This window comes from Palaemon carinicauda, chromosome 3 (genome assembly GCF_036898095.1).
Source record: "Palaemon carinicauda isolate YSFRI2023 chromosome 3, ASM3689809v2, whole genome shotgun sequence".
NCBI lineage: Eukaryota > Metazoa > Arthropoda > Malacostraca > Decapoda > Palaemonidae > Palaemon > Palaemon carinicauda.
In genome coordinates, this window is record NC_090727.1 from 22617903 (window position 1) to 22645761 (window position 27859).

The following is a 27859-nucleotide window of genomic DNA, read 5'->3' on the forward strand; positions in this document are numbered from 1 at the left end:
ATTTAATATGGGTATTACTTTCGGCGTAGCTGAAATGACGAGCCATTAGAATTTTAACGAGGGTTTACTAGGGTAGGGAGGGGTAGCTAGCTACCCCTCCCCCCCTCACACCTGTGACTAGCTCACTTTGCTTTTGGCTCGGGTGATGAACAAACGTGTCTGCTCCCACCCTCGCTTATTGACAGCCTTGATCTTGTTTTGCTTTTTCTTTTCAGTGTGCTTGGAAGTTGATTTTAGTTTTGAGGCAGATACCAAGGTCTGACATCTGAAAGTATGAACAATATTAGACAAAGGAATTTAAAAAGAAAACAAACTGAATATCAATCTCGCTTCAACCAATTTAACATCATTAATGATATACTAACACAAGAGGTAGTTTTTTTAGCAAGTGTCAAAATAGTCCTTTCTCTCCTGTTTAGATTGAAATTATAAAACTTTATAAGGAAAACTTATCTAAAAGTATTTTTATAAAGCTTTCTCAATACCTACATTTTGCTTTCTTTTCAGAATTGATCCAAACTACAAAAAATTATTTCATACTATAATTATCTTTTTAATCTACTGTAGTTTAATTTATTAAGAAAACTTCTCAGAGTCATTCTAAAAGCAAATAAAACGCGCTCTGGAAATAACCAATTCACTGAATTATGTGTGAAAATTCTGAGCAGCAGAACTACCAAGTATAGAATATCTATTGATTAAATTATTGATATTTAGGATAATATAAAAAATAGCAATAAGCTTAAATTAAGCAATTTTATCATCCATGGAGGTCCGGAAATAGTAAATATATTGACTAGGAAAATAAAAATATATCGACACAATCAAATATGTTTGCAGGCACATTTCAAATTCCTTCTTGGTGAAGGAAAATCATATCAACGAACTATAGTCAATTTCTTTGAGAGAGGCAGATTTGCACCGACTCGCAGCGGTGCCCCTTTAGCTCGGAAAAGTTTCCTGATCGCTGATTGGTTGGACGAGATAATTCTAACCAATCAGCGATCAGGAAACTTTTCCGAGCTAAAAGGGCACCGCTGCGAGTCGGTGCAAATCTGCCTCGCTAAAAGAAATGGACTATAGGACAACTGTAATCTCACTCCTCTCTTACTGAACCCTATTATTATTATTATTATTATTATTATTATTATTATTATTATTACTTGCTAAACTACAACCCTAGTTGGATAAGCAAGATGCTAATTTATAAACCCAAGTCCTCCGATAGGGAAGATAGCCCAGTGCAGAAAAGAAATAATGAAATAAATAAACTACAAGATAAGTAATTAACAATTGAAATAAAATATCTTAAGAACAGTAACATTGAAATAAATCTTTCATATATAAAACTATAAAAACTAAAAAAAAAAAAAAAGAAAAAAAAAAATGGGGAAGAGAAATAAGACAGAATAGTGTGCCCGAGTGTACCCTCAAGCAAGAGAACTCTAACCTAGGATAGTGGAAGGCCTTGGTACAGAGGCTATGGCACTACTCAAGACTAGAGAACATTGGTTTGATTTCGGAGTGTCCTTCTCCTAAAAGAGCAGCTTACCATGGCTAAAGAGTCTCTTCTACCCTTACCAAGAGGAGAGTAGCCACTGCACAATTACACTGCAGTAGTTAACCCATTGAGCAAAGAAGAATAGTTTTAAAAATTTCTAGAAAGCCTAAAGGCTTGATTACTAGTTCTAATTATTACCAAGATTGAATTTAAAATAAAAAAAACTTTCCTGATAAAAATTATAAAAATTAGCTACTGAAGAACAGTGACTTTCAGAAGGTCCTCAAAGACATCTGGTGATACAAACAAATCCAAAATACATACATATACCAAGGCACTTCCCCCAATTTTGGGGGATAGCCGACATCAACAAATGAAACAAAAACCAAAAAGGGGACCTCTACTCTCTACGTTCCTCCCAGCCTGATAAGGGACTCAACCGAGTTCAGCTGGTACTGCTAGGGTGTCACAGCCCAACCTCCCCCGTTATCCACCACAGATGAAGCTTCATAATGCTGAATCCCCTACTGCTGCTACCTCCGCGGTCATCTAAGGCACCGGAGGAAGCAGCAGGGCCTACCGGAACTGCGTCACAATCGCTCGCCATTCATTCCTATTTCTAGCACGCTCTCTTGCCTGTCTCACATCTATCCTCAAATCCAAAATGAAATCATAAAATCTCAGTTATTCTATCAAAACCTCATAATGAAGTACTGTAATCAAACAATATGTAATTCAATACAGTAAGCAAGACGACACTTACAATACGAAATGTGACTATTTGTTGACCTTTGCTGCTGAAAATTGTAGGCACGCAAGTTAAATGATGCTTACCCTAGGACCAAATTTAAAAATTTGACTCGCATACAGTTTTTAGGAACCCATTAAGTTTTAAGTTGAGGACTTAGTGTAAAAATGGCTGTTGATGAGAGCTTACCAATACAGGGTCAGTGGCAGTAGTGAGAAATACACTTCTTGAGCTCTGTCCTTGTTGTTAGCTGCAACAGAGCAGTCAAAGGCCTCTAACATAGGCTTGTACTATTGTTCTTCCCTTACACACCATTCTGTAATACAATAGAAAAGGAATTAAGCTATCCAAGCATTATCATTTTTATCTGGTTATTATTATTATTATTATTATTATTATTATTATTATTATTATTAGCTAAGCTATAAACCTAGTTGGAGAAGCAAGATGCTATAAGCCCAAGGGCTCCAACAGGGAAAAATAGCCCAGTGAGGAAAGGATATAAGGAAATAAATAAATATGAGAAGTAATGAACAATTAAATAAAAATATTTTAAAAACAGTAACAACATTAAAACAAATTTCATATGTAAACTATAAAAAGAGACTTATATCAGCCTGTTCAACATAAAAACATTTGCTGCAAGCTTGAAATTTTATCCTACCCTCAACACAATAGCCTATACAGAACAGTCACTCAAAGTAACCTATAAGGTTACTTGTTTTTCTAGCCAATAACACATTTCCATTTGTGAAAAGAAAACACTTTCCAGATAATCAAAAACTAAAAGCAACTTACTTTATAAGGATTTCCATCCAGTACAAACAGATGCGATGTTTTACGAGTTCCTAAGGGAACTTTAAAGAAAGGGTCAGTGAGAGTCCCGAGACGCTACTTCTAGGCAAGTCTTGATAGCGTGCTGGGGCAGCCAGGAAAGAAAAGATACGGCTATTTCCATCGCATCGGCGTCATGATTAAAAGCCATTTTCATCTTGGGGTGACAGCAACCTTACCTGGAATATTGCTCAATTCAAATAAATCATCATAAAAAAAGCCCTTTCCCTAATAGTGTTACTTGAAAAATGCTAAAATTTTATCTAACTTCAGAGAAATTCATTGCTAGGCACCAAGACTTCATTCCAAAGTTACATAGTACATAAAATATATAAATAATTCCATTATTTTATAAATTAAGCAGTAGGCTATCACGCTGTTATCCATTCACAAAATATTTGTACAACCTTAGTGACTATTCTTAACGAAACCGACATAGCTTCAGTCGGGATAGAGCTACACGCTTCAACCTGTAAGGTACTGAACAGCTTTGAGATGAAAACACAGTTATCAAAAAATAGCTTATGTTTTCGTTTATCACACTTCTGTACTTATATTTTCTCATTATGCTATGTATAATATTTCTGCGAGTGATATTACAAGAGAATTATCGTCAGGTATCAAGGGGTTCTAACCCCCGTAACGACTATCCTAAGATATCGTGTATAATCAGGGACGTATCCGTAGATAACCATAGATATCTGCACCCCTAACAGACTTAACCCAGTTTAGGAATCTAAGAAGGATAGGTGAGGAGACTTTAAACGAGGGTTAAGCACCCATCCGCTAAGTAGCAGGGTGGGGGGTGGGAGTAGTAGCTACCCCGCTCACTCACACACCTGAGCTATTAACCTAATTTTCTAGGAAGTAGGACTTTAAGATGGACAGGTACTGGCGGGCCAATCTATATAAATAACTAAAGGTTTGTATCGTTAGGAAAAACACAAATTACTTCCAAATTTGTCATTTGTTCCATCACTAAATAGAAACCAAAGCTATCTATATGGGATGACTTACCCTTGAGGAAGGTGGAAGTCTGTGCCAATTGGCTTTTTGGCTTCGACCCGAGAGTTTTCCCCTTTATGTGTTCTGCACATAATTGGTGGAAACTCTACACCTCGCTAAACCCGTGCTATGCATGGTCAGCGGCCTACACTAGCTGCGTGCTCGTGACACTAGCAATGTGACAATCTAGCTAAGAGTTCTTCCAAGCCATAGGAATCTTCAGAGGTTACCAAGACATTACCTAATACCCCATCGTTAGGGTATGGGGACACAACAAGTATTGAAACAATGCTAGGTTACACAAGGGAAAATGGTTTACCTGCAGATAGTTGAGGTCAGCTTTGCAGAGGATACTGGGTGCTGATTTCTCAAGAGAGGGAAAGATGAAGAAAAGAAAGAGCCAGCCATCCTTGAACAATCACCCCAGACTAATCCCGGATAACCTATGCCCTCAACCCTCTGCTACTTGTGCATCAAGGAGCTTGAGGTGTTAAACAACTCGTGCAGCCACCACAGGACCAATGGAAAAAGTTTCCATGTTCCTGTGGGTTACGTCTTGCAGGTAGTGGGCAATGAAGGTCGTCTGATGCTTCCTCATGCCCGCTTCTAGTACCTGCGCCACAGAGTAGTTTCATTTGAACGAAAGGGATGTTGCATTGCCCTTGACGTCATGAGCTCTCGGTCAATGTGTTGGAAGAGGATAGGGATTCAGGGCCTTATGAATACAAACACAGATGTTCTTCGTGATCCTCCTCTTGACATTCCTCGTGCTGACGAAGAGTCCTGACACTAGGGGGCAAGCTGCAGATGTTCTTTTGATGTAATAACTCAAAACTTCTTACTGGGCATAGTAACAGTTGATCTGTGTCATCGGTTATGGTACGGAGACTCTCAATCCGGTAGGAATCGAATCTAGGATCTGCTACCCCTGGATTTTGAGTCTTTGCAATGAAATCAGAATTGAAGCTGAGGATTACCTCTCCCCATCTCTTTGAATGGGCGATGTCATAAGCGAGTAGGAACACCGTCTTCAGAGTGAAAGGGCAATCTGTTACCTGGCGTAATGGAATGTAGAGGAGACCCTTCAGAGACTGAAGGACCCAAACCACATTCCAAGGAGTAGTTCTATCTTCCAACTAGGGACAGTAAACTCATAACTTCACATGAGGAGAGAAAGTTCCAATGAAGAAGAAATATCTACAACTTTCAGCTTCAAGACTAGACTCAAGGCTGAGTGGTAACCTTTTACTGTCGAAACTGAGAGGAGCTTTTCCCCCCAAAGGTGTACAAGGAACTCTGCTATCGTTAGAATAGTAGCATCGAGGGGAGAGATACCCCTCTCTAAACGTATTATGTCTAGTCTTCCAGTATCGCTGGAAGTATATCCCTAATAAAGAGCGAAAGGGTTTGCATTTAGCGTCGGAACAAAGATGATTTGATCCTACCCTCAACACAATAGCCTATACAGTACAGTCACTCAAAGTAACCTATAAGGTTCCCTGTATTTCTAGCCAATAGCACACTTCAATTTGTGAAAAAAAAAAAAAACACTTTCCAGATAATCAAAAACTAAAAGCAACTTACTTTTAAAGGATTTCCATCCAGTACAAACAGCTGTGATGTTTTACTTGTTCCTAAGGGAACTTTAAAGAAAGGGTCGGTGAGTCACGAGACGCATACTTTTCTTGACAAGTCTTTAGAGTCCACTGGGGCAGCCAGAAAAGATCTGGCTATTTCCATCGCATCGGCGTCATGATTAAAAGCCACTTTCATCTTGGGGGTGACAGCAACCTTACCTGGAATATTGCTCAATTAAAATAAATCTTCATAAAAAAAGCCCTTTCCGTAATAGCGTTACTTGAAAAATGCTAAAATTTGATCTAACTTCAGAGAAATTCATTGCTAGGCACCAAGACTTTATTCAAAATTTACATAGTACATAAAATATATAAATAATTACATTATGTTATAAATTAAGCAGTAGGCTATCACGCTGTTATCCATTTACAAAATATCTGTACGACCTTAGTAACTATTCTTAACGAAACCGACATAGCTTCAGTCGGGATAGAGCTACACGCTTCAACCTGTAAGGTACTGAACAGCTTTGAGATGCAAACACAGTTATCAAAAAATAGCTTATGTTTTCATTTATCACACTTCTGTACTTATATTTTCTCATTATGCTACGTATAATGCCATTATACATTATCAGAGATAAGTATGTACTGTATTTTTTAATTTCATGAATAGAATTGCTTTTTTTGTTGCAGAGCTCGTCACAAGGTCACGTATATCGGCATAACATGTCAAATTTTAAAGTACTTTGTATTTTTCCTAACGACACAAACCTTTAGCTATATATACAGGGATATTACTTTATGCGAAGCTGAAAGAAAACGGATTTTGAAGTAAGAAAAATCTATTTTTGGGTGAGATAGCCATGTCGTCCTAATGGAAGGTCCTTCCGGCAGCTTTCTACTGTATAATATTTCTGCGAGTGATATTACAAGAGAATTACCGTCAGTTATCACGGGGTCCTAACCCCCTGAACGACTATCCTAAATCGACGTATCCGTAGATAACCATAGATATCGTACCCCTAACAGACTTAACCCAGTTTAGGAATCTAAGAAGGATAGATGAGGAGACTTTTAACGAGGGTTAAGCCCCCATCCGCTAATTAGCAGGGTGGGGGGTGGGAGTAGTAGCCACCCTGCTCACTCACACACCTGAGCTATTAACCTACTTTGCTGGGAAGTAGGACTTCAAGAGGGACAGGTACTGGCGGGCCAATTTATATAAATAGCTACAGGTTTGTGTCGTTAGGAAAAACACAAATTACTTCCAAATTTGTCATTTGTTCCGTCACTAAATACAAGCCAAAGCTATCTATATGGGATGACTTACCCCTGAGAAAGGTGGAAGTTTGAGCAATTGGCTTTTTGGCTTTGACCCGGGGGCTTTCCCCTTTATGCGTTTTGCACATAATTGGCGGAAACCCTACACCTCGCTAAACCCGTGCTATGCATGGTCTGCGGCCTACACAAGCTGTGTGCTCGTGATACTAGCAAAGTGACAATCTAGCTAAGAGTTCTTCCAAGCCATAGGAGTCTTCAGAGGTTACCAAGATATTACCTAATACCCCATCGTTAGGGTATGGGGACGCAACAAGTATTGAAACAATGCTAGGTTACACAAGGGGGAATGGTTTACCTGCAGATAGTTGAGGTCAGCTATGCAGAGGACCCTGAATGCTGATTCCTCCAGAGAGGGAAAGATGAAGAAAAGAAAGAGCCAGCCATTCTTAAACATTCATCCCAGACTAATCCCGGATAACTTATGCCCTCAACCCTCCGCTACTTGTCCATCAAGGAGCTTGAGGTGTTAAACAACTTGTTGGGCAGCCACCACAGGACCAATGGAAAAAGTTTCCATGTTCCCGTGGGTTACGTCTTGCAGGTAGTGGGCAGTGAAGGTCGTCTGATGCTTCCACATGCCTGCTTCTAGTACCTGTAACCACAGAGTAGTTTCGTATGAACAAAAGGAATGTTGCAATGCCCCTGACGTCATGAGCTCTGGTTCGTGTTGGAGAAGGATGACCTTATGAATCCATGCACAGTGTTCTTCGTGATCCTCCTCTTGACATTCCTCGTGCTGACGAAGAGTGCTGACACTTGGGGGTCAGCTGCAGATGTTCTTTTGACGTAATAACTCAAAACTTCTTGCTGGGCATAGTAAAAGTTGATCTGTGTCATCGATTATGGTACGAAGACTCTCAATTTGGAAGAAATCAAATCTAGGATCTGCTACCCCTGGATTTTGAGTCTTTGCAATGAAATCAGGAACGAAGCTGAGAATTATCTCTCCCCCTCCCCTTGAATGGGTGATGTCATAAGAAAGACCATGAAGTTCACTAACTCTTACGGCCAAAGCCAAAGCAAATAGGAACACCATCTTCAGAGTGAGGTGGCGATCTGTTACCTGACGTAATGGAATGTAGGGGAGACCCTTCAGAGACCGAAGGACCCAAACCACGTTCCAAGCAGTTCTAACTTCCAACTAGGGACAGTAAACTCATAAATTCTATGAGGAGAGAAAGTTCCAACGAAGAAGAAATATCTACAACTTTCAGCTTAAAGACTAAACTCAAGGCTGAGTGGTAACCTTATACTGCCGAAACCGAGAGGAGCATTTTCTCCTGAGGGTGTACCAGAAACTCAAGCTATTGTTGGAATAGTAGCATCGAGGGGAGAGATACCCCTTCCACGACACCAACCATAGAAGACAGTCCACTTAGCTTGGTAGACCGAAGCTGATTAGTGTCAAAGGTGTCCAGCCATCAGGTTCGCAACTTGTTGCAAAAATCCTCTCAGAGTGAGGAGGTTCTGGATAGTCTCCAGGCGTCAAGTCATGGCAAAGCTACGGCTTTGTGGAAGATGTTCCCATGGGGCTGCTTGAGTAGATCATGTCGTGGAGGGAGTTCTCTTGGGAGCTTTGTTAGGAGCTGCAGAAGGTCCGGGAGCCATTCTGCGTGATGCAATAGCGGAGCTATGAGGGTTATCGAGAGATTGGTGGATGCTCTGGTCTTGTTGAGAACTCTTCTCATCAGACAGAATGGGGGGAAGGTGCAAATGTCGATATTGTCCCACCATTGCTGGAATGCATCTTGCCAGAGAGACTGGGGATTTGGGACCGGGTAGCAGTAAAGCGGGAGCCTGAAATTCGGGGATGTTGCGAACAAGTCCATAGTCGGGGAACCCCACAAAGTCAGGACTTTGTTAGCTGCTAGATGATTTAAAGACCACTCGGAGCCCAATATCTGAGTCGCTCTGCTCAGGTTGTCTGCGAGCACATTCCTTTTGCCTGGAATGAAGCATGCTGATAGGGTCACCGAGTTGTCTTCTGACCATCTCAGAATCTCTAATGCTAGATGCTAGGGCCTGCGAAAAGGTACCGGCTTGTTTGTTGAAGTAAGCCACTACCAATGTGTTGTCGCTCATCAACACCACCGAGTGGCCTGCCGAGAACTGCTGGAACTGTTGGAGGGTTAAGAAGGCTGGCTTCATTTCTAAGAGATTTATGTGCTGGTACTTTTTGGACTCTGACCATAGGCCTGAGGCTGTGTGGTGTAGCATGTTGGCCCCCATCCTTCTTTTGATGCATCTGAAAAGAGCAGCAAGTCAGAGGGGAGGACGAGAAGGTCGACACCCGTGCGGAGATTCTCGTCGTTCACCCACCATCTGGGGTTCGTCTGCTCTTCTAGTTCTATAGGAACTCGAATGTTCGGGGAATCGCTGGACTGATTCCAGCTGAACTTTAGCCTCCATTGGAGAGATCAGATACTGAGACAGTCATTCGGAACTAGATGAACCAAGGCTGCTATGAGCCCTAGGAGACATAACCACCTCTGGGCTGGGAGGTCTTCTCGTCTGAGGAATGGTCTCTCTACCTTTGTCAGCCTCACTACCCTGTCGTCTGATGGGAAGACTTTCTGTTGATCAGTGTCGATGATTATATCCAAGTATACCAGTCGTTGAAAGGGAAGTAGTGACGACGACTTGAGATTTTCCATGATTCCGAGGTCTTATCAAAACTCATGAAGTTTGTCTCGGAGATGAAGAAGGGTTGCCATCGAGTCTGCTAGAATCAGCCAGTTGTCCAGATATCTCAGGAAATGGAAGCCGATTCTGTGAGCTCAGGATGACACTAGGGCGAATATTCTTGTGAAGCCCTGAGGTGCTGTGGAAAGACCGAAGCACACCACCTTGAACTGGTATTTCTTGTTGTCTAGAATGATCCTTAGATACTTCCTTGAAGACGGGTGGATTGGGATCTGGAAGTATGCGTCTTTTAGGTCCAGTTTGCACTTGAAGTCCTGTGGTCTTACCGCTTGTCTGACTGTGTCTGCCGTCTCCATGCTGAACGGAGTTTGCTTGACAAACTTGTTCAGAGCTGAGAGGTCGATAACGCCTTTTTCACAAGAAAGAGTCGACTGAAGAAGCCTGGGGAGTCGCCGAGGACCTCCTGGAGAGCAGCCTTCTTCAACATGGTCTGGAATTCGGCCCGGAGAGCCAGCTCTTTTGCAGATCCCTTCGCAGAAGCTCGATGGAACTGGATCCTTGGTCAGTGGAGGGAGAGATTGAGTGAACAAGACGAGATACTCTGAATGAATCACAACGACTGTCCAGGGTTTAACCTTAAGCAGCAGTCATATCTGCCAGCAGCAATGCAGGCAACCACCACCGGTGGACAAGTGGGAGGATTGCCCATCCTAGCGGGTGCAGTCTCAGCTGCCTTCTCTAGAACTCTTACCTCCATATGAGGACTTGGAACCCTTTCACTCTTTGGCTGGAAAAGGCTTCTATGCCTTGTTGCCGTTGTAGCTGCTGTCCTATTCGTTTATTCGTTAGCGGTTTTAGCTGTTGCTGTTGTTTCTTCTGCAAAGGAAGTGGTCTATGGGACGAGATGTTCAAGGCCTATTGAGGAGGGCGTCCTGCTTGAACTTTCTTCACCTCTCCGAAGCCCAGTCAACGTTTTCCGGCCTGAGCAGAGGTACCATTCAAAGTAGAGTTTCTCAGTCTCGTTACTTCATTATATGGGAGTCCCTTTGCCGAAGGATCGTATTTGCCCACAAGTTTACAACTTGGTGGGAAAGGAACTCAATGGTTCGATTTCCTGATAATAGAAAGGTCTACATCGCCTTCCTCGACGTCTCCTTGGACCAGTCCTCGGTCCTTATGAGGTGTCCCACTGATCCTAACCAGAGGTCCAGCCACGAAGTAGCCTGCATGGCGTACTTCGCTACTTTCTCCTGGTTAAGAATCTTCAATGCCGAGAACGAGACTTGAAGTCCTGATAGTCTCTCGAAGGAGATCCCTCTGCTAAGGGCCTTTACGGAGTGAACGAAAGGCAGGGGAGGAAGAGGCTTGTTGGAAACCTCGTGATACTTCCTCTGCTGCACAAAAGGCGGCGGAAGACGTTTAAAGGCGGAGCAAGTGATCTGTGAGAACGCCTTCCGACAGGCACTGCTGAGGGGCCACCGCTGAATCAGATAACCCATTAATGATCCTCATGCGGGCTAAGATCTGCTAGAAGGCGTACTCCAACTCCTCCTGCTCTACCTCCAATAGCTTTGGACTTGCAGGTCTTGGGAGATGGTCGTCATCGTCGTTAAGTCATCCACCCACTAGATCTCCTCTCGAGGTGAGTTGACGTCGCCCCTCGAACAATGCTGACGACCCTGCAGGGTCTGGAGAAGATCGTTTGGATCCTTCCTGCAAAGGTCTTGAAGTCCTTGCCAAAGACTAGTGGACAGTCTTGGCACTCTTCGACTCCTTACGGGGCGGAAAGAATTCCTCCAGGAGTGAAGGTCTTGCATGCTCTTTCATATGTCCCTCACTTGCTGAGGGAGCGACGTCCTCCAGTAAAGGTCTGGATACCGGTAGCTGCTCCAAGGGAACCACCTTGATAAGGGAGGGGCAGGAAGACCCAGCCAAAGAATCCTCTCTGAGAGAGGGAGAATCTTGGTTCAGGAGATGCTGGGGGGGTGCCTACCCGCCGAGGAGTGAGGATAACGATGCTCAGCCTCCGCTTCAATGTTTATACAGGAGTTAGTTTGATCCGAGAGGAATACTGCGGTTCAGCTATTACTCATCTCCACTTAAAAGGAGAGATGGATGATGATGAGGGCACCTGAGGAGAGGGGTACGTAGACTTACGTCTAGGGTCAGCCGGAGATGAAGATGACTTCTCCAAAGGAATCCTTGGCATCCTGGAGGACTGTAGAGGTGAGACACCTTCCACAAATGCCTGGTGAATTGCTTTGACCAGGGTATTGAACCAAGGTTCCTTGCCCCACTGAGGCGCTGACCAACAGATTCCCTGAGAGGATCGATGCTGAAGGTCTCTGAAAAGATGGAACCAGGTTCCTGCCTGGATCGACTGATGACTGGACAGGCAAGCGGTGCGAAGAGGCGGACGGCTGCTACCTTGATGGTTCCCACTTAAGGGTGAATGGACAGGGCAGCTTACCCATCTAGGCTCCTTAAAGGCTGGTTCCTTCTGAAGGAGAGGTTGTCGGAAGTGGTCCTTCCAGGCGTGATGTCCTGGACACTTTGGCTGGGGAGCTGTGTTCTTGAGTCGACCTGTAAGAAACAGAAGACTTACGGTCTAGAGTTGGAGAACGGCGATCTAAGCCTGATGACTGTCATTTGTGAGCTGGTGAATGAGAGGGAAAACTCCTACAAGGAGCTGGCGAATGGCGGGTTGGCGAGTGCCGATGACTTGATGAGTGATGAGAAGCTCAAAGAGGAGAGTGTCAGGAAAATTGCTTTTAATCTGGAGATCTCCTACAGCCTGGCGAATGGCGAACGGCTGGTGAACGACCAGCCACAGGAGAACTAAGAACAGCTGGCGAATGACGAGCCACTGGCGATCGACGAGCAGCTGGGGAATGCCGAGAAGCTAAGGAACAACGAGCAGCTGGAGAACGACGAGAAACTGCCGAAAGTCTAGTAGTTGGTGATCGGTGAGTTACAGCCGAACGATAAGCTGCTGGTGAACGTCAACAAGGCAGGGAATGATGAGTCGTGGATGAGTGACAAGTAGCTGTAGAACTACGATCAGCTGATGAACAGTGGACTGCAAGTGATCGACAAGTGGTCGGAAAGCCTGAAGAATCTATGGCAGCTGACAAACCACAAACTACTGTCAAGTGACGAGAAGTTGAAGGGTGCCTATGGACAAACAAATACTTAGGGGCTGGCAAACGGCGAGTCCAATATAACAGATGAGGGTTGGGAACTAGAAGGCTGTCGGCGACTCTGATGTTATTCATCACGAGGTGAAGAGTGACGGTCTCTGGAAGAGGTCTGCAGTCAAGGTGACGAGTGACGAGGTACTCCATTGATGAGCGACGATCCTCCGGAGGGGATTGTCTGGCGAAGGAGATCGCAGTCTTTGGGTGAACCAAAGAGATGTTTTTTAGACGGAGGGGGAGGAGAACGTCTGAAGCGTTAAGGAGAACCACTCACTCTGGGAGCTCGTTGAGGGCAGCGAAGATCTTCCGAAGGGGAGGAATGCTAAGCAGGAACAGGAAGATGTCTAGGAGACATTTGAATCTGGGACTCTAGGGGGGGATCTCACTCTAGGCGAGAGCGATGCCCACCCACAAGAGGGACCTGCCTTGAACTTTGCTCTACCCCAGATGGAAGAGTTAGCTCAGCAAGGGGGGAGGGAGCACTCTTTGGCAACGGCGGCAGCAGCGGAAGAAGAGGCAGGGTGGGAATCGTCAGTGGACACGGCAGATAAAACCTCAGGATTTCGTAGGCCCACACTCAGTAACAATAAGGGATCCACCTCTGAGGAAGTCTGTGTTCGCTTCCACTCCGCACCAAGCTGAAGTTCAAAAACTGCCTTCATCAGCGGAAAGCATCAGAGAAAGAGTACTGCAAGTCTCACTTCGAGGGAGGAGAGGGGCTGCTTCACTTGGGGGAAGTAGCACCATCCCTCGAGACCAGAGGTTGACCTGGAGTTAATTGGAAACCGAACGAACAGGAGCTTTGGGAAGAGGTTGGGTGATCAAAGTCCTAGATTTCTTCAACTTTGAGGAAGACCCCGGAGGTGAAGAATCCCTTTTGGACTTATGTCGGGTCCCATACTTCTCCCACTGGGAGGCAGACCACTCTTGGCATTCAAGGTAGGTGTTGTCCTAGTCACCACGCCGCCCACAGCAGGCAGGACCTAGCAGATGCTCATGACATAAACATCCCGGATAAGTCCGCATGAGGACGGCCAAGGAGAGAGCGCACACACACTGAAAAGAAAGAGAAGAAAGAAATTAGTCAGTAATGGCAAGTCAATAAAGGTGAGGGGGAAGAGGGGCAACGTACATTCTCCACTCAAGCCAAAAACAAAGTGGGTTCTCAGCCCCGGTGTGTGAGTGAGCGTGCTAGCTAGTAACCCTCCACCCACCCTCGCTAACTAGTGGGTGGGTGGTTAACGCTCGCATTCAGCTTCAATGAAAGTAATATCCCCTATGAAAAGCGTTGGTTTGTATTTAGTGACAGAACAAATGTAAATTGGTTTGCAAATATTAGGAAGACCTCAGGGGTAACATCTATGTATACAAAAATAAAAAGAATGGACACTACCTAACCTAACGTAAATTACAACACCGAGCACAGCTTGACAAAGGCCTGCTTCCATCTCCATGGCTCACCTACTTAACCTGGCCTTGAAGGTATGGTTTCTGAATGAATTAGGCAAAATATTAGTCTATAATATGACAAGTTTTCAAAGTACAGTAATTTGTATTTATCCTAATTATACAAACCTGAGTCCTTCAATAAGAGAATGTATAATTTAAGCAAAGTTTTAACTACTGTACATCATTCCATAAACTACTGGCTTTTGGCTTTCCCTGGGGACTCCTTATTTGAGTGTGTAAGCACTCAAGAAATAAGGAGTCCCTGCACCTCGCTAAAACCTTGCTACACAAGGTCTGCGGCCTACGCAAGCTGTGTGTGAAGGTATGAAGTGTGACTCATCCTAGAAAGTTGTTCTGAAGTTCTTTAGATGGAAACTTGTAGACTAGGACTTTCCCAATACCACCTCGTCAGGGTATGGGGACGTAGCAGTAATAATATTAATACTAGGAACACAGGGAAGCATGGTTTACCTGCAGTGGTTTGAGGTCAGCTATGCAGAAAACCCCGGATGCTGCTTTCCCCAAGAGAGGGGATGATGAAGAAAAGAATAAGGGCCAGTCAAACCTTTTCATTCATGCAGACTAAAACTGGGTAACAATGCCTCCAACCTTCTGCTACTTGTCCAATAAGGAGCTTGAGGTTTTAAACCCGCTGTTGTGCAGCCACCACAGGACCGATAGAGAACCTATCGAGTCTCCTGTGGGTCACGTCTTGCAGGTAATGGGATGTGAACGTTGTTTGACGTTTCCACACCCCAGCTTGAAGAACCTGCGTCACTGAAAAATTTCTTTTGAAGGCCAGGGACGTAGCTATGCCCCTGACATCATGTTATCTGGGGCGACGTAACAGAGGAGGGTCTGGATTCAGTGCCAGGTCAATGACCTTGCGAATCCATGCAAAAATGGTGTTCTTGGCGACCCTCCTCTTAGTTCTTCCTGTGCTGACGGATAGTGCTGGCACACGAGGACGGGCTGCGGCTGTTCTCTTGAGGTACAGCATCAAGCTCCTTACTGAGCAAAGTAAGAGATGGTCTGGGTCATCAGTTACAGTAAGGAGACTAAAAATCCAGAAGGAGTCGAATCGAGGAACCGCTACTCCCGGGTTCTGAGTCTTAGCAATAAATTCAGGGACGAAGCTGAACGTTACCTCTCCCCATCCCCTTGAATGGGCGATGTCATACGAGAGACCATGAAGTTCGCTCACTCGCTTGGCCGAGGCCAAAGCTAGCAGGAACACCGTCTTCCAAGTTAGGTGGCAATCTGATGCCTGGCGTAATGGTTCATAGGGAGGTCTCTTAAGAGACCTGAGAGCTCGAACCACATTTCATGGGGGAGGTCTCACTTCCAACTGAGGGCAGGTAAGTTCATAACTCCGTATGAGTAGAGAAAGTTCTAGCAATGATGAAATGTCCAATCCTTTCAGCCTGAAGGCAAGCCTTAAGGCTAGGCGATAGCCTTTCACTGCCGAGACTGACAGGTGCATTTCTTCACGCAAATACACAAGGAACTCCGCTATTGCTGGAATAGTGGCATCGAGTGGAGAAATACCCCTTCCACGACACCAACCACAGAAGACTTTCCACTTTGCCTGGTAGACTGCTGCTGATGACTTCCGCAGGTGTCCAGACATCCTGATCGCAACCTGTTGCAAAAATCCTCTCTCAGAGAGGAGATACTGGATAGTTTCCAGCCGTGAAGTCGTAGCGAAGCTACGGCTTTGGAGAAGATGTTGGCGTGTGGTTGTTTGAATAGATTGTGTCGTGGAGGGAGTTCTCTTGGTGCCATAGCGGAGCTATGAGGGTCATTGAAAGATTGACCGATGTTCTGGTCTTGTTAAGCACCCTCCTCATCAGAAAGAACGGGGAAAGGCGTAAACATTGATGTTGTCCCACCGTTGTTGGAAAGCATCTTACCAGAGAGCCTTGGGACCTGGAACTGGGGAACAGTACAGTGGGAGCCTGCAGTTTAGGGCCGTTGCGAAGAGGTCCACAGTCGGAGAACCCCATAAAGTCAGGACTTTGTTGGCTACTAGATGATACAAAGACCACTCAGTACTCACTATCTGAAATGCTCTGCTCAGGTTGTCGGCGAGCATATTCCTCTTGCCCGGAATGAAGCGTGCCGATAGTGGTATCGAGTGAATTTCAGCCCATCTCAGTATCGCTACTGCTAGATGGAATAGTTTCTGCGAAAAAGTACCTCCTTGTTTGTTGATTTAAGCCACTACTGTGGTGTTGTCGCTCATCACCACCACAGAGTGACACACCGGGTATTGTTGGAATTGCTGAAGGGCCAAGAAAACGGCCTTCATCTCTAAAAGATTTATATGGAGGCACTCTTCTGATTTTGACCACAGGCCTGAGGTCCTGTGGTGTAGAACGTGGGCTCCCCACCCTTTCTTTGAGGCGTCCGAAAACAGCATCAAATCCGGGGGGAGGATGAGAAGATCCACTCCTCTTCATAGGTTCTCGTCTGTCACCCACCACTGGAGGTACGTCCGTTCCGCAGGTCCCATAGGGATCATGATGTCCGGGGAATCGCAACCTTGATTCCATCGAGACTTGAGTCGCCACTGGAGGGATCTCATTCTGAGGAGACCGTTGGGAACTAGACGAGCCAAAGATGAGAGGTGACCGAGGAGACATAACCACGATTGGGCTGGAAGCTCTTCTCATCTGAGAAAAGGGCTAGCGACCTTCCTCAGCCTTGCTATCCTGTCGTCTGATGGGAAGGCTTTGTGGAGATTGGTGTCTATAGCCATGCCTAGATATACCAGTCTTTGAGTGGGAAGCAGAGAGGACTTCTCGAGATTTACCATGATCCCCAGATCCTGGCAAAGTCCCAGAAGTTTGTCTCGGTGTTGAAGAAGGGATGACTCTGAGTCTGCTAGGATCAGCCAATCGTCCAGATAACGGAGGAGACGGATGCCAATCCTGTGTGCCCAAGATGATACTAGGGTGAACACTCTGGTGAAGACTTGTGGTGCTGTGGAAAGACCGAAGCACAGCACCTTGAACTGGTTTATTCTGTTGTCTAGGCTGAATCTTAAGTACTTCCTTGAAGACGGATGGACTGGGATCTGGAAGTACGCTTCCTTTAGGTCCACTGTGCACATGAAGTCTCGCGGTCTTACTGCTAGTCTGACCGTGTCTGCCGTCTCCATGCTGAACAGAGTTTGTTTGACAAATTTGTTCAGAGCTGAGAGTTCGATGACTGGCCTCCAGATGCCTTCTTTACAAGAAAGAGTCGACTGAAGAAGCCTGGGGATCCGTCAAGGACCTCTTGGAGAGCGCCCTTCTTCAACAGGGTCTGGACTTCTGCCCGAAGGGCTTGCCCCCTTGCCGATCCCATGGCAAGGGAGTTCAAGGACACTGGATTCGTCGTCAGGGGAGGTGGAGATGTTATAAACGGGACGCAATATCCTAGACTGATCACGGAGATTGATCAGGAATCGGCCACGAGTTGCTTCCACCTGTTTGCGAACTTTGTAGGCATCCCCCTACTGGTGGAAATGCAGGGGGACTGCCTATCCTAGCGTTTGCGGGCTCGGCTGCTCCCTCTAGGACTTTTGCCTCCCCTGGAGGACTTTATGCCTTTCCTTTCTTTCACAGGAAAGGGCTTATACATCATCGTCTTCGCTGTAATTGTCGTCGTAGTGGTCTTGGCTGGACGGGACTGCTGTGGTGCTGGAGCCTTATAGGGCTTAGATGTTAAAGCCCCATGGAGGAGGGAGTCTTGATGTGACTTCCTCCACCTCTCAGCAGCATGTTCCACATCCTTAGGCTCGAATAGAACAGACCCCTCCATGGAGGAAAGTCTGAGCTCTTGATCTCGGCGCTAGGGACCTTCTGGTGGAATCTCTCAGCTACTGCATCCCGACGTTTCAGGATGGTATTTTCCCACAAGTTCGAGACTTGGTGGGCCAGAAACTCGATCGTGCGAGTACCTGAGAGGAGGAAGGTTTCCATAGCTTTACTGGTACGTTCCTTGGAGAAATCCTCAGAACTTATCAGGATACCTAAGGTCCCCAACCTTCGTGGCTTGCATAGCAACTTCACGACCTTCTCCTGGTTGAGGATCTCGGCTGCCGAGAACGAGACCTGCTGGTTGGAGTCTCTCTCAAGAGCTACTCCCCTGGCTAGCTCTTCCAGCGAGTGGTGAAGTGGGAGAGCTAAACAAGGCTCCTCCAGGATCTCAAAGTACGCGAGGAGGTGGGAGGAGCTTGGTGGTACTGGAACGGTTGGAGGAGGACATCTTGGAGAGCTGCTAGGCGATCTTGTACCTGGTACTCTTTACCCCCTTGAGACCAGGGCAGGGCTGCAATGGTCTTAGAGGGCTTCTGAGTACCAAAGACGCGGTCTAGGACCGTGTCTTTGCCTTCTCAAGGAGGGATCTCTGGGTTGCAAAACCCGTTGAGAGCCCTCATTAGAGTCAGAACCTGCCAAAACGCGTGTACTGACTCCTGCTGGTCTCCTCCTGTTGTAGGACTTGCAGCGAAGTCTCCTCCTATCCCACAAAGACTCTTCTTGGGGAGAATCGTGGACATTCCTTGAGTGGCTGGCTGAATCCATCCATGCCCTAGTGGAGGACTTCGGCAATGTTTTGAAGTCTTTGGATTCCTTCCTGGGAAGGATGTAAGACTCCAACATTGATGAGGGTGGCATGTTCATTCTAATCCCGGACTGTGTGGAACTCTCGGCATGAAGAGAGGTTTCCTCCATTGGTGCAATGGGGGAAAATCTCTCTTCGCGTGATTCCCTTGGTGACGGAAGATCTTCGTCTGAAAGGGAAGGAGAGTCAGTCCGAGGAATAAGAGGAACTTGCCTTGAAGGTCTGCGTGGAGTCAGTTTCGCCCTCGGGGAAGTGACCGCGTCCAGAACTCCTCTTTTCCTCTTCAGACGGGTAGAGAAACCCACAGTTCCGTGTCCTAGATCAGAGAGGACAGGCTTGAAACCTTGAGTTACGGCTCTGATCAGGGCACTGAACCAGGGCTGTTGGCTGACAGACGCACTGTCAGACAAAACCCCCGAAGGGAAAGGGACTGAGGGATCCCTGGGAGGAGTCACTGGAATAGGTGGGTTCGCCTTTGGTAGCTTTGGGATCCTGAACCTCCTCTGGAAGTTTCCCTTCTCCCACAATGTGCGGTGGTATGCGCTTGCGGGGAGGGAAATGAGGCGATGGCAACCTTGCCGGACGTCGTTCCTTGTGATGCGCAGGCTCGCGCGTGGGGGAATATTGACGCTCGCGCGAGGGAGAATATTGAAGCTCGCGTGCGGGAAACTGATGGCTCGCGCGGGGGAGAATATTCGCGCGCGGTGGAGAATATTCGCGCGAGCAGGAGAATCACGATGAACGCGCGGGCGCTCGGAAGAGTGTTCGCGAGCATCTGTAAAAGCCTTAGGGCGCGCGCGCAGGAGAATGTTCCTTAGCGCGCAGTATATTCATGATGGGCGCGCATCCCTGGGAGATGGATGCCATGCGCGCGTATCTTTGTAAGTGCGCGCAGGAGAAGGCTGGCGCGTGGGTGAGGGCAGCATAGCTGTCTCATCTACAAACTTGCATGCAGGAGAAAGTTGGCGCGCAGGTTTTACCTGGCGCGTAGGATGGCGCGCAATATGGAACTCAGGAGAGCGTGATGTAGGGCGCTCATATGAGAGTTGGCTTGCAGGTGGGCGCTGGCGCAAAGGAGATCGTTGGCGTGTAGGCGCAGGGCACGTGAGCGCAGTGAGCACAGGGTACGTGAGCGCAATGGGCGCAGGGCACGCTGGAGATCTTGTTGGCGCGTATGCACTTTAGGATGATGCCCTGTGTTAGTGTGAGCAGGATGAGCAGTGCGCTTGTAGTGATGGGGCCTGACGAGCTACTGATGAGCGCTGGTCGCATGGACTGTTGGCGCGCAATAGCGCGTTCAGGTGGAGCCTTGTTAGGCCAATGCAGGAACGGTGACGGCAGGTCGGCAGGTCTGTCAGGTGGAAGGTCGAGGTGTCCTTTAAAAATTACGACCTTCCACCGAAGGAGATTGCGAACGATCTGCAGAAAGGTCCAGGACCAATGCAGGTGCAGTGGTGGAAGATCGGTCTAGAAGCTCCTCTGCGGGGGACTGCATAGAAGACGTTAAACCAAAGAGGTGCCTCCTCATCGCAGGTGAAGGAAGGGCTCTATGGCGAAGAGGAAGGCGAGCCTTCCAACGGATGCGCACTCTGGGGGCCGTTGGATCAGCAAGCTGACCTTCAGCAGTCCTCGGAAGACGAGTCTCTGTAAGTGAACTTCCCCGAGGGAAAAAAACACTAGCAGGAGAGACTGACGATGGACTTGAGTTTCCCCCTCGTAGGATGGTCAGGAACGGGGGAAACCAAGTCGTCAGCTACCGTAGAGTCTGGAGTGGAAGAGGAGATGGGTGAAACTGCACGGGATGCCTCTGACACCACAACGTCGACAAGAGACAGGGGATCAACCTCTGACGGTGACGACGATTGCTTGACAGCAGCACCCAGGCGGATATAATCAAGCAAAACCTCCTTGGAGGGCAAACCCGTAAGCCCCAAGGAGGACCAAAGCTGAAAAAGGGAAGTTAGTGACATGTCCTGCTCTGGGGGGAGAGGTGGAGCTGCTTCGCTAGGGGAAGCAACGTCATCTCTCGAGACCCGAGGTTGGTTAGAAATAATTCGATCTATGCTACCACTCGACGGTCTCTCGAAAGAGACCGACCAAGTGGGAGCTTCGGAAGAGGTTTAGGCAACGGAAGAAGAGACCTTGGGTTTTTCTTCCTTCGAAGTAACCTTCGAAGGAGAAATGTCCCACTTGGACTTCGTCTTCCGCCGTCGCGAAAACCTCTCCCACTGGGAAGCAGAGCACTCCCTACACTTGTTGACATTATCACACAGCTGGCCCCTAAAAGAAGGACAAAAGGCATGAGGATCGGTCTCGACCGCCGATATGAACGTTCCACAAGGGCGGTCGGGAAAACCAGGGTAGGTGCGCATGGTCGCAGAGGCCAACTTCACGTACACAGTAACTAGAAAAAGAAAGAACAAAAAGCATTAATGGCTGCCAATATGACAGCGAGGATGAGAGCGGACACGTCCGACCACCATCCGAGCCAAAAGCAAAGTGAGCTCAAGCACAGGTGTGTGAGGGGGGGTAGCAAGCTACCCTCTCCTACCCCCGCTAACTAGCAGTGTGGATAGTAAACCTTCGTTAAAAACTAATGGCTCGTCATTTCAGCTACGCAGAAAGTAATACCCCTATTAAATAGCGTGGTTTGTATTCCAGTTACGGAACAAACTAATTTGTTATATATACAACCAAAGGTTAGGGTAGTCAACATCTAGTTAAGATGTTTAGGAGGATTAAGCCAGTGTCAATCAGCCCACTCAAACTAACCTTTCTTTTTCGTGCGCTTGTAGGCCTGCTTTTGTTAGCCGTGTGATTTCAAACTTTTTAACCAACCCGCGACCCAAGATTGACCTGAGCGAGGTCGGCCTTTCCAGCGCTAACCTCCAAGATGGACAGACGCATATCCTATACTGTAGTTTTTCTTTGAGCAATGTGGTTGAATTTATTACTCATATCGGTCAGCTCGATACTTTGAGGACGATCGTGTATAATGGGAGATGCAGGAACCACAATTGTCATAAAAAATGCACATAAAGGTAATCCCAAGTAATATTTTTATTACAGTGTGGTTAAGATATAGCTTAGAGTGCTGCCCACCATTTTATTGTGTAGGAGAGAGATTTATTTGTGATTCACTTTAACATACTGTAAGGATTTATTTTTTATTCCGTTTTAGTTTGTGACCTGGAGGGGGTCTGGGGCTTGCCCCTGGCTAGGGGTTATGGCCTGGGAACTATTAGGTTAGGTTAGGTGGGTTTGTGAGGTTCTATAACCTTCTACAAATCTGGCTAAGGGGTTGTGACCTGGGAAGGGGATCTGGGAGCTTGACCCCGGCTAGGGGTTATGCCCTGGGAACTATTAGGTTAGGTGGGTTTGTGAGGTTCTATAACCTTTTACAAATCTGGCTAGGGGTTGCGACCTGGGAAGGGGATCCGGGAGCTTGACCCCGGCTAGGGGTTGTGACCTGGGAACTACTAGGTTAGGTTAGGTGGCTTTTAACAAATCTGGCTAGGGGTTGTGACCTAGGAAGGCTGTCCGGGGGCTTGCCCCGCTTAGGGGTTATAACCTGGGAACTATTCGATTAGGTCAGGTGGGTTTGTTAGGTTCAGTGGCTTTTTACAAATCTCACAAGGGTTAAATAATCACGTTTAGTCCTATTTAACCCTTTTACCCCCAAAGGACGTACTGGTACGTTTCACAAAACACATCCCTTTACCCCCCATGGACGTACCGGTTCGTCCTTGCAAAAAAATGCTATAAATTTATTTTTTTTCATATTTTTGATAATTTTTTTTAGAAAATTCAGGCATTTTCCAAGAGAATGAGACCAACCTGACCTCTCTATGACAAAAATTAAGGCTGTTAGAGCAATCTAAAAAAAATATACTGCAAAATGTGCTGGGGAAAAAATAACCCCTTGGGGGTTAAGGGTTGGAAATTTCCAAAGAGCCTGGGGGTAAAAGGGTTAACCACACCCAAACCCCAAGGTTCCCACCTGTGTCCGTCGAATGTTCCTAGTACAGTATGTAGAACGTTGGGACAAACAAGTGAAATTTCAGTTATTTGATATCGTATGAAATGCCAAGCAAAATATTATTGTTTTCTCGGTGTTACAACACGTTTCTTGTTGGCTAGTCTCGCACGTTTCCGACATTCATGCGCAAAGTGGTCCTAGTATCTAGATTGTTGAGACAAGCCTTCACAAAACTAGTGAATTCATTGATATCTCATTCGGTTATTATAATTCCAGTGGGGGTGTATGTATGATAGCGGCCACCTGAAGTCTTTGGATTCATTCCTGGGAAGGATGTAAGACTCCAACATTGATGAGGGTGGCATGTTCCTTCTAATCCCGGACTGTGTGGAACTCTCGGCGTGAAGAGAGGTTTCCTCCATTGGTGCGATGGGGGAAAATCTCTCTTCACGTGATTCCCTTGGTGACGGGAGATCTTCGTCTGAAAGGGAAGGAGAGTCACTCCGAGGAATAGGAGGAACTTACCTTGAAGGTCTGCGTGGAGTCAGTTTCGCCCTCGGGGAAGTGACCGCGTCCAGAACTCCTCTTCTCCTCTTCAGAGGGGTAGAGAAACCCATGGTTCCGTGTCCTAGATCAGAGAGGACAGGCTTGAAACCCTGAGTTACGGCTCTGATCAGGGCACTGAACCAGAGCTGTTGGCTGACAGACGCACTGTCAGACAAAACCCCCGAAGGGAAAGGGACTGAGGGATCCCTGGGAGGAGTCACTGGAATAGGTGGGTTCGCCTTTGGTAGCTTTGGGATCCTGAACCTCCTCTGGAAGTTTCCCTTCTCCCACAATGTGCGGTGGTATGCGCTTGCGGGGAGGGGAATGAGGCGATAGCGACCTTGCCGGACGTCGTTCCTTGTGATGCGCAGACTCACGCGTGGGGGAATATTGACGCTCGCGCGAGGGAGAATAATGGTGCTCGCGGGAGGGAGGATATTGAAGCTCGTGTGCGGGAAACTGATGGCGCGCGCGCGCAGGAGAATCACGATGAACGTGCGGGAGAGTGTTGGCGCGCATCTGTCAAAGCCTTAGGGCGCGCGCGCAGGAGAATGTTCCTTAGCGCGCAGTAGATTCATGATGGGCGCGCATCCCTGGGAGATGGATGGCGCGCGCGCGTATCTTTGTAAGTGCGAGCAGGAGAAGGCTGGCGCGTGGGTGAGGGCAGCATAGCTGTCTCATCTACAAACTTGCTTGCAGGAGAAAGTTGGCGGGCAGGTTTTACCTGGTGCGTAGGATGGCACGCAATATGGAACTCATTAGAGTGTGATGTAGGGCACGCATATGAGAGTTGACTCGCCGGTGGGCGCAGGGCTCGTTGGCGTGTAGGCACAGGGCACGTGAGCGCAATGAGCGCACAGCACGCAGGAGATCGTTGGCGCATGTGCGCGCGCATGGTGGAGCTCTGCTCTTGTTGGCGCGTATGCACTTTAGGATGATGCCCTGTGTTAGTGCGAGCAGGATGAGCAGCGCGCTTGTAGTGATGGGGCCTGACGAGCTACTGATGAGCGCTGGTCGCGTGGACTGTTGTCGCGCAATAGCGCGTTCAGGTGGAGCCTTGTTAGGCCAATGCAGGAACGGCGACGGCAGGTCGGCAGGTCTGTCGGGTGGAAGGTCGACGTGTCCTTTAAAAGGACGACCTTCCACCGAAGGAGATTGCGAACGATCTGCAGAAAGGTCCAGGCGCAGTGATGGAAGATCGGTCTAGAGGCTCCTCTGCGGGGGACTGCATAGAAGACGTTGAACCAAAGAGGTGACTCCTCATCGCAAGTGAAGGAAGGGCTCTATGGCGAAGAGGAAGGCAAGCCTTCCGACAGATGCGCCCTCTGGGGGTCGTTGGATCAGCAAGCTGACCTTCAGCAGTCCTCCGAAGAGGAGTCTCTGTAAGTGAACTCCCCCGAGGGGAAGAAACACCAGCAGGAGAGACTGACGATGGACTTAGTTTCCCCCTCGTAGGATGGTCAGGAAGGGGGGAAACTAAGTCGTCAGCTACCGTAGAGTCTGGAGTGGAGAGGAGATGGGTGAAACCGCACAGGATACCTCTTGACACCACAACGTCAACAAGAGACAAGGGATCAACCTCTGACGGTGACGACGATTGCTTGACAGCAGCACCCAGGCGGATATAATCAAGCAAAACCTCCTTGGAGGGTAAACCCGTACGCCCCAAGGAGGACCAAAGCTGAAAAAGGGAAGTTAGTGACATGTCCTGCTCTGGGGGGAGAGGTGGAGCTGCTTCGCTAGGGGAAGCAACGTCATCTCTCGAGACCCGAGGCTGGTTAGAAATAATTCAATCTATGCTACCACTCGACGGTCTCTCAAAAGAGACCGACCGAGTGGGAGCTTCGGAAGAGGTTTAGGCAACAGAAGAAGAGCCCTTGGGTTTTTCTTCCTTCGAAGTAACCTTCGAAGGAGAAATGTCCCACTTGGACTTCGTCTTCCGCCGTCGCGAAAACCTCTCCCAATGGGAGGCAGAGCACTCCCTACACTTGTTGACATTATCACACAGCTGGCCCCTAAAAGAAGGCCAAAGGGCGTGAGGATCAGTCTCAACCGCCGACATGAACGTTCCACAAGAGCGGTCGGGAAAACCAGGGCAGGTGCGCATGGTCGCAGAGGCCAATTTCACGTACACAGTAACTAGAAAAAGAAAGAACAAAGAGTGTTAATGGCTGCCAATATGACGGCGAGGATGAGAGCGGACACGTCCGACCACCATCCGAGCCAAGAGCAAAGTGAGCTCAAGCACAGGTGTGTGTGTGTGGGGGGGGAGGGAGGTAGCAAGCTACCCTCCCCTACCCCCGCTAACTAGCGGTGTGGGTAGTAAACCTTCGCTAAAAATTAATGGCTCGTCATTTCAGCTACGCCGAAAGTAATACCCCTATTAAATAGCGTGGTTTGTATTCCAGTTACGGAACAAACTAATTTGTTATATATACAACCAAAGGTTAGGGTAGGCAACATCTAGTTAAGATGTTTAGGAGGATTAAGCCAGTGTCAATCAGCCCAACCAAACCAACCTTTCTTTTCCGTGCGCTTGTAGGCTTGCTTTTGTTGGCCGTGTGATTTCAAACTTTTTAACCAACCCGCGACCCAAGATTGACCTGAGCGAGGTCGGCCTTTCCAGCGCTAACCTCCAAGATGGACAGACGCATATCCTATACTGTAGTTTTTCTTTGAGCGATGTGATTGAATTTATTACTCATATCGGTCAGCTTGATACTTTGAGGACGATCGTGTATAATAGGAGATGCAGGAACCACAATTGTCGTAAAAAATGCACATAAAGGTAATCCTAAGTAATATTTTCATTAGTGTGGTAAAGATATAATTTAGAGTGCAGCCCACCATTTTATTGTGTAGGAGAGAGATTTATTTATGATTCACTTCAACAAAATGTAAAGATTTATTCTTTATTCTGTTTCAGTTTGTGACCTGGAGGGGGGTCTGGGGCTTGCCCCAGGCTAGGGGTTATGCCCTGGGAACTATTAGGTTAGGTTAGGTGGGTTTGTGAGGTTCTATAACCTTTTACAAATCTGGCTGAGGGGTTGTGACCTGGGAAGGGGATCCGGGAGCTTGACCCCGGCTAGGGGTTGCGACCTGGGAACTACTAGGTTAGGTTAGGTGGGTTTTTACAAATCTGGCTAGGGGTTGTGACCTGGGAAGGCTGTCCGGGGGTTTGCCCCACCTAGGGGTTGTAACCTGGGAATTATTCGGTTAGGTCAGGTGGGTGTGTTAGGTTCAGTGGCCTTTTAAAAATCGCACAAGGGTTAAATAATCACATTTAGTCCTATTTAACCACACCCAAACCCTAAGGTTCCCACCTGTGTCCGTCGAATGTTCCTAGTACAGTATGTAGAACGTTAGGACAAACGAGTGAAATTTCAGTTATTTGATATCGTATGAAATGCCAAGAAAATAATTAGGGTTTTCTCGGTGTAACAACACGTTTCTTGTTGGCTATTCTCGCACGTTTCCAACATTCATGCGCAAAGTGGTCCTAGTATGTAGATTGTTGACAAGCCTTCAAAAACTAGTGAATTCATTGATATCTCATTCGGTTATAATTCCAGTGGGGGTGTATGCATGATAGCCGCCACTTGCATGTATTATTATGTCTGACTTAGAATACGACAGTGTAAGGGGGGGTCGCAGGGGGGCGTCAGCAACCCCACCCTCATTAGGTAAGTAGGTAAGGACAGGGGTTGTAAGTTAGGTTAGGGGTGAAAGTTTAGTTAGTTGATGTAAATTTTTACTCCGCACGGGAGGAACTGGCCGCTGATATACAAAGGCTCCTCAATTAGTTATAATTCCAGTGAAAAAAACAGCCAATTTCTGACATTTTTTTACTCTATTTTCTAGTTATCCCAAACCTCTCCCAACAAACTACGAAAGCAACAAAGTTTTACCTATCCACCATAGGTGGGCTAGGGTCTAGCCTACAACCCTGTCAAAAGTGGGACTAAAATGGAACAATATATGACACATTTCGGTTATAAAACAGTTATTTCAAATATTGGATTAAATTTACAAACTGAAAAATCAAAGTTTTGAAACCCCAGGCAGCGCCCATAACCTACGATTTTACCGGCCAAACAGTGCCGAAATAAAGGCCAAAAACCCTGGTTTTATTTAAAATATGAATTAAAATGGTGAAAATAATCAATAAAATAAGAAATAAAATTAATTAGATACATAAATATGGTACGTGACATCTAGTCACAAACACCCCCAAATGATACGCCGAGAAATTCCGCTTTCTCGGTTAAATAACATAATTTCCGGCTAAATAACGTCAAAATAAACCATATTCAACACTTACTTTCTTCTGTTTCTTGCAATCTGAAATAGACATCTTTTTCTACACTTCAAATTATGAAAACATTTATGATTTGACGACAGGAGAACTTGGGACTCATGGGAGGA

General features: G+C 46.8%; 1 long non-coding RNA gene across 3 annotated transcripts; it reads right to left on the reverse strand.

Annotated features, from left to right (window-relative positions):
* On the reverse strand, positions 1-27859 carry LOC137636897 (uncharacterized). 3 transcript variants are annotated; one of them, XR_011043276.1, is made up of 6 exons: positions 27756-27859; positions 14248-14340; positions 5673-5884; positions 3048-3262; positions 2439-2565; positions 1-265 (listed from the first exon to the last, which is right to left on the reverse strand). It is a non-coding gene; the product is annotated as an uncharacterized lncRNA (long non-coding RNA). The 3 variants fall into 3 exon arrangements; XR_011043281.1 differs by having other exon boundaries at positions 14243-14340; XR_011043274.1 differs by lacking the exon at positions 14248-14340.